At 42.1% G+C, this 14,731-nt stretch overlaps 1 protein-coding gene across 2 annotated transcripts in view; it reads left to right on the plus strand.

The window, feature by feature from the left end:
* Positions 1-7,744: 7,744 nt before the first annotated feature.
* The window catches only part of BTBD7 (BTB domain containing 7), a 56,020-nt gene continuing 49,033 nt past the window's right edge, over positions 7,745-14,731 (plus strand). Inside the window, exon 1 of one of the 2 annotated variants that reach the window (XM_017813861.1) lies at positions 7,745-7,813. The gene's annotated coding sequence lies outside the window, so the exon portion shown is untranslated. The remainder of the gene's footprint in view (positions 7,814-14,731) is intronic. The other variant, XM_017813862.1, reaches the window with a different exon arrangement.

Consider the following 14,731-nt stretch of genomic DNA (forward strand, 5'->3'; position numbering starts at 1 on the left):
AGCCAGCTCATTTGTTTCAGTGGTTGGTCTTTCACATCTTTTTTTTTTTCTGCCTGCAACACTCATTTTATCTCCAAAGTTTGTTCACAAAGAATTACAGACTGAAAGTGAATACTGATTGCAGGAATCTAAGGGCATGTCTATGGCATGCAGCAAGAAATGCTCAACATCATGATAAATTTCTGTACTACTCTTGGAGTCAGGTTAATATCCCCAAGCAGTGATGTGTGGACATAACAGCTCGGCTGCATGAGCTCCACAACTTGCTGCTCTAAGACTTGCTCACAATGCCTAATCCTCGGTTGGTCTCTCCAGAGCACAGGTTTAATTCAGCAGGGTATGGACTGCCAATAGATGTTATGCCACAAGGCTACATGCTATCCATATAGCAACATGCAAACTACTGCATGAGCTACGTTATAGTCTAAATAGGTCAAATAAAACAACTCTTTAGAAAGTGAAGCACAGAGAGAATCAGACACCAAGGGGGAAAATTATCAGGATCTGTCATGCATTCATTTTTGTTCTGCAATATCACAAAAGGAACTGGTGGAGTCACTGTCCCAACAAGGCCTCAGAAGCCTGTCTTTATCCTGAGATACCACTTTCATAGGCAGTTTCTGCTTTGACATCATTAGACAGCTGCAAAGGTGTATAGAAGCAAAACTGGTCTTACCAAGGTAACACCTTCTGGCACATTAGGCTCCTTTATTTTAAAAGGGCAGATCTTAAGCCAAAAATAAATGTACATTTGGTGGGAAAAGCGAAGAATAACAAGGTGAATGCCATATGCAGCACAGCAAACAGTAGCAGCATATCATTGCTCATAAGATTCATAGTAAAAATTAATTTTAAGGAGGGATTTGGAAAAAAATCTTTTGCACAGATCTCCTCCCATGTACATGGGATGGCCTGAGGCAGAGGATGAAAGTGCTTGGGAGAAAACAAAGATCAGTGTGCAATGAATGTTAACTTCAAAGGCAAAAAGAGAGGCACAGTCAAAAGCTTGAAACATAAGCAAAACCAGACTTTCAGCACATTATTAATTTAAACCACTGTGATATGCTATCGATTTCAGTTTACTGCATTCAGGGTTGACTTTATCTGTTAGGATCTGCATTTAGACTCTGCATCCAAAAACCCTTGAATTGTCAGTCAACACAGAACTACATCTGATACAGCTTAAACCTACTTCTATTTAAAAGGGACTTCCAAGGCAACCATCTCATTCAGGTAATTGCTGTAACTCCTCCTGTTAGCTCAAATGCTTTACATGGGATATATGTGTACTATGCATTCTATATATATGGCAGCCTGGTACAGCAAATTTTTATCCTCATTTGTGGTGTCTTAGGAATACAGTCCCTCATCTCCAGCAGTTATCCCATGAAAATAATAGGACCCCACTACAGCATATAAAACTTCATACATGACCTCCTCAGATCCTACCTTCACATTTAAAAGACTCATCAGAATCTGTGTCAATATTTGTGTGATTTTCCTTGCGCTTTTCCTCTTTTTTCTCTCCTAACAGGAAACTGCTACCACTCTTAATGTAATCTCAGATCTTGCAGTAGTAGTCATAGGTTTTCATTAACTGTGACTTCTTAACTAAAACCTGTTAATAACATCTCATTTATCTCTGAAATGCTTTGTGGCTTGGTGTGGAATTGCAGATTCCCCTGGCACAATCAGCACCACTACTGTCAGGAAGCAAAACAGGTCAGTCCCAGCTGTGGTACAGCCAACACTGGTCTCTCATGCAGCTCTCAGTCTAAAAAGGCAAAAACCCCTCAGTCAATGCATCATAGCTTCTTCCTTTCCAGGACTTGGGTCTTCATGCATAGTCTGAGAATACCTCAGGACAGGAGCTGCTAATTAACTTACTTTGTTTCTCAAACCCTTTTTTAAGGTCAGGATGCAGAAAAGGAAACTGGCAAGCTGAAGTAGTCTATAGAAGCATCAGCAGCTGGGGGTGAATAAGCTGCTCTTCCAAGAAGGCATCTTTTTTTGAAGTCAAAGTCCTGGTGCCAAGTTTGCAAGAGGGTAGACTCACAGCTGCAACTGGACTGAACAGGACCCATGCACTGAGCATGGCATATGCTGCAGTACTGGGAAGTGCCCATAAGGGCCCAGGTACCTTAACTGAGCTCCACAACAAGCAGATTCTCCATCTTAATAATTCTGTGTCTCACATTGTAATCTACAGGGTGAATATAACAACTGTTTTTTGAGAATTCATTGGTGTTTATGAAGCACTCAGATGCACAGAAAGGGCTGTAGGAAATTATCAACTCCGCATTTAAAGTAGGTTGAAGTGTGCAGCAAAGTAGGCACAGTGCCATACTGAGCTGTGAGGGGAGATCAGTGTATTGAGTAACCACTCATTCCACAAACTTCTTATATCGTGCCCATTGCACACAGAAACAGGAGGAGAAAAAAGGATCATTTTGTAAAGTACTGAGTGATAGGAAAAGACCAGCAGTGCAGGTTTACACAGCCAAGACAAGTAATTGCCATCATCATCAGCGGTTTGTTTTTGGCATCTTTCTCTGCACTGACAAATTACAAAGAACATTTACCGAGGAATGCAGCCACAGGGTGAGTGATTATATCCTCACCAAAAGCATCAGTGACACTGTAGCAACAGTAACAACAAACAACCCCTTTATGTACACATAACACCCCCCTTTTAAGGACCCAACTAAAGGTTAATCCAAATGAAATTTGATTTACAATCAAGTAACATTCCTTTTAGGATATGCCTTGGTGATCAGAGTGAGAGATTTTCCCTGTGCATGTGCAGAAGTTAGCTACATAAAGGTCATGCAGGCAAACTAATTAATTTTGTGCCTCCCAGTGTAGATTTGTCTAAATGTAATGGCCATGGGCTGCCCATCATTGTCAGCCCACGGACTTCACAGGCCAGTAGTTTTGTAAGGTATAACCTCCTGGCATAGATCATCACCCACATTGTCTTCATTTCTTGAAGTGCTGGACTGTTCCACAGACAGACCCCTATCTGTCTCCAGGCCTCCCCATCTTAACATGGGAGTCTAGTGTCACTTCTTTTCCTTGTGCTTCTTCAAAGGCCCCTGATGTACATGTATCTTCTGCTACCTGCTTGGGGCAGGGCCTCTTTAACATCTCCTTCAAAATAATAGTTTGCACTTTGTTTCTGCTGGATGCAACTATTTCACCTCATCTAATTCACCAGGCTCCCCAGAAACACACGGTGGCTGCGTGCCCTTCCCCTTTCCCCAGCATGTGCTGGTAGGCAATTTGTAGGTACCCCAGAGGAGCCTCCTTCTCTCTTGCCAGCAGCAAACAAAATCCTTTGCCCTCATCTCCCTTCTTCCTCAGCTCTCTTACCAGTACACAGGCTCTCTTCATCACTGCGTGAAGATCTGGTGATTGAAGGAACAAGGAAAACCAGGGCAGAAAGAGCATTGCTGCCATTGCTGTGCTTCCACAGCACCCATTTCACACAAGGAAGCACATCTCTCACTCTGCTATCACTGATTATAGAAAGCCAGTTATTGTGGCTTGCATATCAACTTCAGTCTATTCTTTGAGAGTCTCTCAGCTGATGTATAATGAGCAATGTTTTTATGAGTATGGCAAATAACCTTCTTCTACAAAATTTTAAAGTAGGTTTAGAAACTGATAAAAGCTCAGATAATAAGAAAGACAACAAAAACCAAGTAACATTAGAGAGCTAGTAATAGTCCAGGTCTCTATATTTGCAGAATCTCATCAATATCACTGACAAAAATGAATCCTGTTTAGCATAAGAAGCATCAGTCTTAAATCTGTTTTTCAGCCCTTGAGGATTCAGTTATTGTGGATCAGTTACCAATAAAGAAATTATACTCTAAAGTATTCTAAGCTCTTCCTTAGCCATGATTTACCGCTTTGAGTTCCATGAAATTGAACTGAAACACACACACTCAAAAAAAAAAAAAATTAACAGGGTAAATTAGACTTTAAGGATTTGATCCATAACATCAGAAAGTCGCACTTCAAAAGGTCGTGAATAAAAAAGTGTTGTTACAGCAAAACAGAATCACATTCTCCAATTAATGCAGCTGACATTATTTCTGTAGTAGGCACCTTCTGCAACATGTGATGTGACCCCAACTCTCACTGAAAATTACACACATCTGATTTTCTCACTGGTTTGCAGGAGGTACCTTGCATGATCACACCTTCCAGTTAATTGGTAAATTCTCTAGACCATGTATTGTAATATGAGTTTGGCAGCAGACCCTGGATTTGATTAGACCCTGCACACAATACAGCAATACAAATACATAATTAATAATAACAAACAGTACACATTTGGACTGAAAATCAAAAGAAACATCCAAAAGTCTAAGAAATGAATGATGGACACAAAATGAAGCAATGGAAGTGAAATGGTCAGGGGTCTTTTCCAAGTGTATTTTCTTTTCAATAAACTCTGAAATATATATCATCAAAAGGGCATTTCAAAGCTTGAGCTTCCTAGTGCAAATGAAGGGTAAATGAACTGCAATAGACATTTGAGTTGGTTTGATTGTTAATAAGTGGTGGCACATAATCAATTTTTCCTACTAACACTCGAATTTGGAGATAAAATGCAACGTGTACGTACAGTGATTACCATTAGTAAGTATTTTATGGAAGTTCCTGCAAAAACATGAAAATGTTTTGCTTATGAGCAGAGCTACTGCACAGTGTTGTGTGGCTCAGACAGTATCTCATTCTGCACGTTGTTTGATCTAAAGAGGAGAGGATATTTTACAATATTTAGGGCACATATACGATTTTGTTCGTTAGGACATCAAGAGATTATTTTAAATTGATCAGACCAAACATATCTCAATCCTGATAAAATTGGAACATCAATTTATTTCTGAGAGCGTGGGGTGAGGATTATAATTAAGCGATCAGGGAAGGGATGTGTGTGCACATGCTCTGGGGGTGTTTGTCAGACAGTCTGAATCTCCTATCCTCTCATCTCAGAAAACATATTACCTGCATGTAAATGCAATTAGCTTCCAATTCCCACTCCTCCGCAGCGAGGTTTGTAACTCAGTGTTTTATAACCTGTCTTCTGCACCAAGGTCCCAGGTGGCAGAAGGAGCTAGCCAGCTTACTTTTGGTGTGCTTCCAAGCTGTCTAGCCCATGAGACCACACAATCCTCGAAGACAGTGGCAATGTGCTGCACTCAAGGGGTGACCTCTATGTTTTAAAAAATCTAAAGCGAAAGAAAGCTCGTGGTAGCCTTCCTCGCTTCCAACCTGCCAGATGTCTCCCCAAGTTGTTACCCAACACACTGTTTGCCTCTGAGTCATAAGAAAGAAGGTTTATTTTAGCTACTGAAAGGATGACTATTGCACAGCAAGATCTTGGCACTTCAATCTAACCATCCATTTTGACTACATTCCAGTTAATCGCATTAGAATATTAAAAAAGACCACTAATGAACCAAACATTCAGCCTGCAAGACTTCTTTTCCTTTTCTTGTCATTTTCACTACCTGATTATGAGCCAGGTTTGTTGGAGAATTGAATGGGTGTTTTTACCTACTTACAGAACTTTGGGAACAAATTCATAACTGGTTCCTGTCACCTGAAAACCAAGCTGGTGTACTACTCCCCCTTAGTCTAAAAGCTCTATGACCTGAATCTTACTTATTTAACTTTAAGTGGTTCTTATTCCTATGTTGCTCTCAGTGAGCCATTGCTAAAATTGTAACAATGATACTATAAATCATGAATATTATAGAGAGGCTGGGGCTGTCACGCACTGTTCATATTTAAGAACTTCATCTGCAACCACTTCACCTAACAGATACATTTAAATTAACAATTCCATGCTTTAAAACTACTGCAGTTTAGTTTTCTATAGGTTTGTGTCTACTGGTTGCCTGACTTTGGTGGCTCAGACAAATGAAGCCTTTCCTGTAGTTGCAGCATCTATAAGGACCCAAATGAGATACAGATCCATGAGTAAAAAATATTTTAGCACAGAGGTCATAGACCTAAAGCCTTATATGCTCAGGCAGGCAATATAAACGTATTTACCCGAATTCTACATAAAACCAGAGTAAAATAAAACTAAGCTGAACACTGTGTATGTAGTATTCCATATAATGGTTCCTAAGAGCAAGGAATGGAAAGCTGGTTAGGGCAGGAGCAAGAAGAGAGACATAAATAGAAGATGGAAAGGCTGTAGTAAGCAATAGCTCAAAGAGGCTGAGCTCTGCCTGCCAGTCAGTTTTATGATCTCTCTTGACAACAGCAACAAAAGCTTGCAAAGACGTCACATTTACAGGACACAGTCCCCCTTGAACAGATACAAGCATAACCCTGACAGTGTGAAACTACAATTATAAAAATTCCTTGATCTTACTCTGGTACTATGCAGATATGGAAGTCAATGGTTGTGATTCTCTTGTATACTACAATACTGGAGACCATATAAATAACTAAGATGGTTAAAACCCCAAGGGGTACATGATACTGTCCATGAGCCCAACTGTGTTTCTCCTCCATTTTTTTGGCTGCAATCAGTAGGAAAAGAGTCTACAGCATGGGCAAATATATTAGAGGTTGTTTTTTCCCTAGCTTCTTGGTAAGCTGCTCAGCACTATGGGGTGCTATGCCAAGTGGTAGTTAGGGAGGTCTGCTGCATTCAGGCGAGTTAATTACAGAGATGGAGGACAGCACGATGCCAAGTGGGAAGAAGGCTTCCCTCCAGAAATGGACTGTCAGCAGAATCAGGAGGAGATGTAATCAGTCATAGCTTGCCTTTACCAACCAAGAATGAACACAGATGTGGCTTTCAGTTTGCTGAATATTTTCTACCATGTGACTTCATCAGATTTTTGGCCTCTGCATGAAACTCTTTTCTCAGACCTTCTCATATATAGACATGGGGTGCTTAGTTCTTTTAGAGGGCTCAAGTAGTTTGGTTTACCTAAGTGGTTTTATTGTTCTAATAGAATGTTGACTACTTTGGATTTTTGGTCACTCTCTGATTCAGAAAACAGTGATCTTACAGATATGGTGGCTAATCCTGACAGTATCCACACACACCTTTCTTTGAAGAAAATGTAGCAGTAGTGGTACCAGCAACGGTGGGAACAGCCACAGACATTTTTACTGCTGGCACATACCTTCATCTAGTTGTTTTTCAGATGCTGAGAGAGGTTATCAGAAGTGGGGAAGGTGGTGGGAGTTTATTTCCAGGTAAGCATGAACAATAAAACTGAAATCTCTGTCCCGCCTGTAATGAGCTCACAGCAGCGTGGCAAAGCAAGCAGACAGACATATGCTTAATATAAGCAGCTTAAGTCTCAAGGACAAAGAACATGTGCTGACACACAACTTACATTGCAGACACCTCTGCATCTGGGCATGGTAACGCGCTTGCGGGATGTGTCACACAGGGCAAGCAACGCACGCGGTGTGGGAAGGGGTGTCGCGGCAAGGGCTCACACACTGAGATCGACTCTCTCTCACGATCCCAGACGGGCCGTGCCGGGGGAGCACCGGAGGGGCAGTTGGGGGGTCACCGCGGTGGTACCGCGGTACCACGGCGGGATCGGGCCCGCCGGGCCCCTCCGCCCCCGGCCCCGCCCGGGCCCCGCCCCCTCCCCGCGGACCACGTGTCCCGCGCGCCGCAGCCGCGCAGGCGCCGTGTGCGCTCCCGCTGCCCGGCCGAGCCCGGGGCTCGGGATCAAAATGGCGGCGGCCGGAGCGGGGCCGGGAGGGAGCGGGCGGCGCTGAGCGGGAGGATGGCAGCGGCGAGCGGCTGCCGGGGGTGAGACACCGCGGGGAGCTGGGCCGGGAGGGGGGTGCGGACTCGGTGTCACGGCGGCGGAGGGGAAGGGGCGAGACCGTCGACGCCCCCGCGGCGGGGCTCGGAGCGCGCCCCGCCGGGCCGGCTGCGAGCAGCTCGTCCCACCGCGCCGCTCCCAGCCCGCAGCTCCGCGGGGCCGCTCGCCGGGAGAGCAGCCCCGCTCGCTGTGCCGCTCCCGGCCCGCAGGGTCCGCGGTCCGAAGCGCCGGCAGCGGCCTCGGCTGTGCCCGTTCGCGCTGTCGGGTCCTGCCTCGCCCCCCCGGCCCGGCGCCGCTCCCCGCGGAGCCCGCGAGCGGTGCTTGGAACCGTCTCCCGCAGGAGCCGGTGCGGGCTCGTGTTCCCGCAGCTGCGGGGCTCTGGCTGTGTCCGGGCGGTGCGGGAGCGGCCGCGCTTGCCCGCTGTGGCCGCGGGGCTGCCGCCGGGGCCGCTCAGCCCGGCCCGTGACAGCTCCCGTGCCTTGCGACTGCTGCTGCCTTGGGATACTCGGGGCTTTGTCCCGCTCCTCTCCGCACAGGTGTTACCGCGGTGCTTCTGGAGGAGCTCGGAGGGAGAGCTTTGTACGTGATGTGCTCGCTCGTGCCTCTGGAATATTCCTGCTGCCAGTGGGATAAGTGCTTTCCTGTCGGTTCGTGTTTCTACTTGCTCTCCCCCGCCATCCCATTTGAGGCCGTTGGGTGAAAGATGACACACATGTCGAGTGCTAACATAAAATACGATAGTGAGATAATCAGATACATGTTGATACAATGGTACTTCATTTGTGTGAGAATTTAGTTTAGGCAATGTAGCAGTGCTCGAGACTTTGCTCCAAAGCAGTGTAACATAATACATAGTGTTTGACAGATATACCACTGGGATGTGATCACCTCAGGTTTTACCACATGCTCCACACTCCATTTAGAAATGGAGAAAATAAAACTAGAAACTCAGATACAAAATTTGTAATGCACATAACTATTTTTGAGGCACTGAGAAACTTGAGGAGTTAAAGCTTTACCTTCTTTGTCTGAAAGATGTTAGAGAGTAGGGTGAGTCTTCGAAGGTTCTTTATTGTTTCAAATGTTTCATCCTACTTCTGTATTAGTATCCCTCTTAGAGAGAAGCAGGGAGGGGAATTCCTTCTTAGATCCTTCTCTTTTGCTTAAGAAATCAATGAAAATATTTCTTCCTCCTCTCCTTGTTGACTAAGAGCCTGCTGTCATCTTAACAAAATTAAATCTATAGAAAGTATTTACGAGGATGTGGAAGAGGAGTCTTCTAGTAACATACAGGTTCTGTGGACCATGGTGTTTACAAGGCAAGGTCTGAGTGCTCATTTTGTAGAATATCTGGATGAAGATAATGTATTGAGAAGGTATGGCTTATGATGTTTTCTCCCTTCTTGGAATAATTTCCTTCTAACTAGTCCTAGTCAATGGACCAAAGCATAATTGAGCCTTTTAAGAACTTGCTACTTTGCTGCACCAAATAATGTTCTGCAAACATTATTCTCTGTTCGTGCTTATATGTAAACATGTGATGAATGTCTTAGTTAATCAAGCTTCTATCTTAAGTTATAACAGGAAGCTGCAGATTGCTCACTTTCTTTTTTAATTCAGATCTAAAGTTAGACTTGCATAGTTGGGCTGCATACAGGTAATCTTGGCAATAACATTCAGTGGTTTGTGTCAAATGTGCAGCCAGTGTTTGTTTTTGTTCATCGGAGATGAAAACAGCTATTGAACCCTTTGTATTTCAGCTCAGCTGCACTAAGCATTGTTTTACTTGCTTTCAAACTTTAGCCAATGTATAAATGGGTTTGACATTCTAATCTGGTTTGTATGCTTAAGCATACAAGGAGCACAGACACAAGTCATCTTGGTTCATTTACTGTGGCATTGCTGTAATTGTTGCCATTTTAAATCCTTGCCTCTTACTTTAGTAAGTGGATTTTTTTCATATGTCCAGATTCCCTTGCTGAGTCATAGATACAGTGGTGCTGTAATGCTTATAGCTGGCATGGACTGATTTGCAAGGAGTCATACATGAAAGAATAGAATTATTTTTGTAACCTCTCCTTGGAGACTTGCATGAACTTGTCATAATGTTTTTTAATTTTTTTCCCCCTCTTGGTTTTCAAACTTGTCTGAGAAGCTCAAAACTTTGTGTTGTGAAGGTATGTTGCTCCTGGTTAAATTAGAGTAGAATGTTCTGTCTTTGCAGCCAGCTCTTTGAATTTAATTCAGTGGGACTGCCAGAGCTTGATGAATTAACAACAAAATATCAAGCCTTCATTTTGGAAGCGGCCTTTCAAGTTGCTGTATACAGGATGTCAGGTTTACAGCTGTCACTGATGACAGTTAACCTCGAGGCTTGTAGGAGATGAATTCTAGGCTGGGACAGTGTCTTCCTCCACCCTGTTTTGCAGGCTGCATTGGTGTTGTGGTGTCTTGGGGTCCTGCACGCGGCCAAAGGAGGAGGTGGGGCGCTAGCCCTGCCCCTCCTGCCACCCTAATGTTCTTTTGTCTTGATAGGTCAGACCATATGCAAGAAAAGGGGGGTATATTGTGATGTCTTGGGTGCACAGTGATGAGCAAGATAGTTGTGGCTGGCTATCTTTTAGAGACAAAAAGTAAGATGAATCCAAACAGCCTATTGATATTTCACATGAAATATATGTAGTTCACATTAATCAATCAAAAGATCTGTAGGTAAATTGTGAGATTGCACTTATGAAGAAATAACTGTGTTCTTAGTAATATTGATGAGAATCTGCTCTTACAGAAAATCTTGAGCTGTGAGTTTAACTGTAAATTTTCTCTTTGGTTGTTTGTTTTTTCTTAACAGTTTACATGGCTTTTGATTTCTGTTATCAGATCAGTGTCTTTTACTATTATTTCACACTAGTCTGGAAACCTGGTGCAGAAACTTTATTGTACATGCAGTGAGGACAGGGAATCCTAGTTCAGATGGGAGTGTTAGATGAGCTTCCAGTGAGTCATCTAGTTATTGCTTTGTTTCATTTCCCAGGCTCTTTGAAGCATAAGTCTTGTCAATGTGCCTTTAAATCTTTGAACAAAAGCTATTGCAGATTTTTAGAATGCTCTTTCATATGTTGGCTTACCAATATGCCTGAACTATAAGAAGAAGGGACTGTAGATGCCATGTTTGATGCTAGTCTTGCATTTGGTACCTATCCAGTTGTCATGCCTAACTCCCAAGAAGGATGCCAACTGTAGTGATGCTAGGAGATCTGAAATCCTTGCATGTTTTATGTAAAAACAGTGATAATTGTGAGACTAGAAATGGGCAGGAAGGAAAATGGATAGGAAGGAGCTGAATATTGCTGATGGTGTATGCAACATTTATTGCATACCTTGATATCTGAAGTTCTGTTAAGTTTTAGCAGTTTGCTTTCATATTCTCTGACAGTGGTGTTTTAGTTTCCAGTGTTCAAGCAAAGGTTCTCCTGAAACTAAAGGGAACCTGAAGTCCCCTTTTTTTCTCTGTCCTTGAGACTACGGTAGATACTTTCTGGCTTTATAAGGATGCCCGTGAGGTTCTTGATAAATCCTTAATGGTACAAGTGTCTTAAAAGCTTGCACTCCTCAGCTGTTTTTTTCCTGCTTCTTCTTAGTTCCCTCAGTTGTACTACTTGAGTTGTTTACGTGTTGCCTGCGTTTCAGCTGGGGGAGTTAATTTTCTTCCTAGCAGCTGGTACAGTACTGTTCTTTGGATTTAGTATGAGAATAACGTGGATAACATGCTGAAGGTTTAGTTGTTGCTGAGCAGCGCTTACCTAAGTCAAGGACTTTCCAGTTTCCTGTGCTCTGCCAGTGAGGAGCTGCACAAGAGGCTTGGAGGGAGCACAGCCAGGACAGCTGATCTGAACTGGCCAAAGGGATATTCCGCACCATAGACTGTCACATCTAGAATATAAACTGGGGGCAGTTGGCCAGGAGGGGCCAGTCACTGCATGGCGTGTTCAGCCCATTGGGAATTTTCTATAATCAGTGGGTTTAAAATGGTTATTTAAATGCTTGAGTGTTAAAACATGCAAGAAAAAATTTAACAGAAAAACAAAATCAGTCAAAACTGATTAAGTAAAGTGTGGAGGTGTAGTGTTTGAGGGCAACATCTTCCAAAATCAGTTTCTATGTTTCAGAATTATCCTGCTTTGTTTTTCAAATGTGATGTTCTAATGGAAGCTGTTACCTGTAGAAATGACTGATCATTTTGTAAACCCTATTTGATCTTTGTCCTCAAATTTTGTCTGAACTCAGTGGTCATACTGTACATCGTGTAGGCCACTCAAACATCCTTGTATGTTCAGTTCTTCCTGCATTAGAAAGACTGGATTTTTTTATTCATCTTTGCTTTTCTTACCTATCATATCCTGTTTCCAATCCACTACAGTAAATTGTAATGGGTAGAATTTAATTTTTTTAAATCTCTTTTAAATTATGTCTTTTGAGTGCTGCTTTTACTGTGATTCCCCGTATTGTTAAAGAACCTTTTTATTTCTACTCTGTCCAGTTTGATACAGGATTATTTCAGAATGGTAACTTGCAGTTTTTAAGATGAATCTCTTTTTCCTGACATTCTCCATCAGTTGAGATCTTCAGTGTTATGTAGTGGGAAGTGCTTTAGAGAGATGAAGCTAGTTAATGGTATGCAAGATTCCTCTAATTTGGAAACCTTGTCCAAAATCTGCTAAAAGTTAGTTTCAGGATAACTGTCAGGGCATTTTACACTTCTGCTGATGGTACTGATAGCTAAACTCAGAGCTGAAACAGCAATGTAATAAATGATTGCTGCTTGGTCTTTTAGTTGGGCTTGTTGTTTTGTGACCAGTACTTGGAGAAGCTCTGTATGATCAGCAGAGCTGCAAAATATCTCTGTGTTCTCTCATGTGTGTTTTAGACTAGTTTGGGTCATAGAAGATTGTTCTTATAGTCCATCACTGAGATTTTAGTGAAGATTTGGGGTACAAAGAGCAAGAATACAAGTGTCTTGTGAAGGCATCCAACATTATTAAAATTATGCCTACTTATATACAAAATTAAATATTTTTGATTGACCAGGTAGATCATGTTGCATTAGTGAGAAACTGAACTGCTGCCTTGCCTATAATCTGCCACCCCAGATCTATGTACTGCAGTGAAGTATATAAAACACTTCTGTAATGGGGAGGTTATTCTAATTGCCTTAGAAATAATCAGTATGAGTGACAAAAGTTCCTTTTCATACTTTTCTGCTGACCCCTATATTGCAAATGCTGCTTGAGAGCTGACTGAAAAGCGTTCTAACGTAACAATACAATCAGAATGCAACAAGACAGTATTTTGTGGACTGGTGCTCCCTTATTCTTTGATCTCTTTTGATCTTGTTTTAGCTTTGTTCTCATGATGACTCTTGATGTAAAGGTGGGGGGAAGTTGTTCTTTGGCTCTTGGAACTGAGGAATTTGGTTTGCTGTGGATTTAGTAATTTTTCACTTTTTGAAAATGTCTTATTTGAAGCCTTCCTGCTGCTGTGATAGTTATAGTGCCCATCCACATAAGTTCTGTAGTGTTTATAAGATGAGGTTGTGCTGAAGTACTTTTTACATGTGGGAGCATTTAGAGGTTTTCTCTCATGTACCCAGATGCCTGTTTAGTAAAATACATGGAAGGTTAACAATTTCTGAACCTGCTTCTGATACTTAACTGAATGACCAGAAGATTTCATCTTGAAGGAAGGAATGTAGGCGTATACACTGCGTAATTTTGTATTACCCCTTTAAAAAAACCTCAATGAATCACAGACTAACCAAGCATGGGAATAAAGGCTGATGTCCTGTACCTTGGCTCATGCTGTACTGGGCATCTCAGTTTCAGATATCTCGAGAGATGAAATGGAATACATAAAAAATGTCTAGAATGCAGAAAGAGAAGATAATGTTAACAGGGTCATGGATTTCTTTAAAGTCATTCTAGTTGTGACTGCAGCTCTCTGAAATACGTGAAATTGCTTAGGCTGACATTTTATGTTGAAAATACCTTTGTCAGTCTGTAATGAGGTACTTCTAAGAAGTTTTTGAAATTGGTTGTTTATTATACTTCAGAGACTAGCAAGGTAGAAGAATGCTAAGTTGACAAAACGCACACTGGAGATGGGAAGTTTTGTGTTATTCAGTGCAGTGATGGCCTTGGTAATGAACGAGGGATAATCTAAGCTGTGTCAATACTTTTCAGTTCCGGAGAGGCAGCAGATGTTACTGGTGAGCTGGATGTAAGCACCATAACTTGTTCAGAGGAATGTATGTAATAGTAATGAGGAGCTGCTGCTCAGTCCATCTGAGTCCCTGCACCCTCCCAATGTATCAAGTGTCTCCATCTCCTCTGCAGTTTATTTTCATGAGTGATTTGGGGTATTAGCTTATCTAAATTTTGGATAAAAATGTGTTTTACTGCCTCAAATTGTCAAATCCCAGCTTGGCTGACTTTTTTGGTTGGCATTTTTTGGTGTTTTGTTTTAATAGCCAAAGATAATATTTAAGAGAATAATTTGTGGGGTTTTCCTTAATAAAAAGATACCTTCTGACCCAAATAATGTATCTCCCTGCTTCTTATTTGGCCATTAAAATCTCTGTATGGTTTAGTCCTTCTTCAAGCATTTCTGGAAAATGTGCATTTGGGCTTGAAATGCCAAAATACCCTTCTGACATAGTAAGGTTGTCATACAGTGTAAGATTATGCCTTGTCTAATAGTATTTTGCAGTTCTAGACACAAACCTGAAGACTTGGTAACCACTGGTAAAGTGACTCTTGTGTATTTCTGCACTGAATTCAAACTGCTTGTCTTTAATTGCATTTAACCACAATCTTTAATGCTATAACCTGGACAGTTACTATTTGAAG

Source organism: Lepidothrix coronata, unplaced genomic scaffold (genome assembly GCF_001604755.1).
Source record: "Lepidothrix coronata isolate B3197 unplaced genomic scaffold, Lepidothrix_coronata-1.0 Scaffold43, whole genome shotgun sequence".
Taxonomy (NCBI): domain Eukaryota; kingdom Metazoa; phylum Chordata; class Aves; order Passeriformes; family Pipridae; genus Lepidothrix; species Lepidothrix coronata.